We start from the raw sequence: 1,043 nt of genomic DNA, 5'->3' as shown, positions 1-1,043 counted from the left end.
ATTGTGTGTGTGTGTGTGTGTGTGTGTGTGTGTGTGTGTGTGTGTGTGTGTGTGTGGTGTGTGTGTGTATATATATATACACTTGATGCTTCTCCACGCCTCGCGGCTGATATTCATAACTCTATGTTCTGATTCTCTCTCCAGGCCATAGTCTGGGATGAGTACCTGACGGGCCCGTTTGGACTGATCGCCCAGTACTCTCTGCTGAAGGTAGGGGGGGCTTTTTGGATTTTAAAGGCCGCATTATGACACCGTCCAGCCTTCTCTTCGTGTCATATTGTACATATTCGTTGAGGGTGCGCCATTCAGAAAACGTCACGGTTCAGTATCGATTTGTAGGCTCAAGATTTTAATTCAAAAACGACTTAAAATCAAAAAGAATATCCACAGTATGTACAGTATATATGTACTTACTTTCCACGTGCGATAGTATACGTGTGCCATTACAAGAAAAGAAAAAATATATATATAAATTTAGGTTTTAGATGAATCCATTTTGAATCGTTAGAGCTTGAATAGATTCATGAATGGTGGCTCGATATTTATTTTTATTTTTTTGCACACCCCAAACATTAGGTTTTAATAATATTATGTTAGGTGTTAGTGTCTTGAACGCTTACATATTTATCATTGGATTATTAAAATTAAGTCCCAGTGTGTTTCCACTATGAGGACGTTGCAGTCCTTTAATAGGGGAATATGGATGTGATGTAGTTTCCATTTTTAAGGATGAAATGATTGATTGATTTCTGTATTTTCAGGAACATGAAGTGGAAAAGATGTTCACCCTCAAGAGCGGCCGTCTCCCCCCCGCTGACGTCAAAAACATCATCTTCTTCGTCCGTCCCCGACTGGAGCTCATGGACGTCATCGCTGAGAATGTCTTCAGGTCCGTTACGTAGATTAGAGCCCGACCGATAATGGGGTTTGAATATTTGGTTATTCCAAAATCTGATAAATATTTACATCACTAACAGGGACGCTGTAGAGCGTCCTCTGGTGGACAGACTATGCAACGCCATCACTAACAGGGACGTTGTAGA

The sequence above is a fragment of the Etheostoma cragini genome, chromosome 5, assembly GCF_013103735.1.
Source record: "Etheostoma cragini isolate CJK2018 chromosome 5, CSU_Ecrag_1.0, whole genome shotgun sequence".
In the NCBI taxonomy this organism is placed as follows: Eukaryota; Metazoa; Chordata; class Actinopteri; order Perciformes; family Percidae; genus Etheostoma; species Etheostoma cragini.
This window is presented reverse-complemented; position numbering follows the sequence as displayed.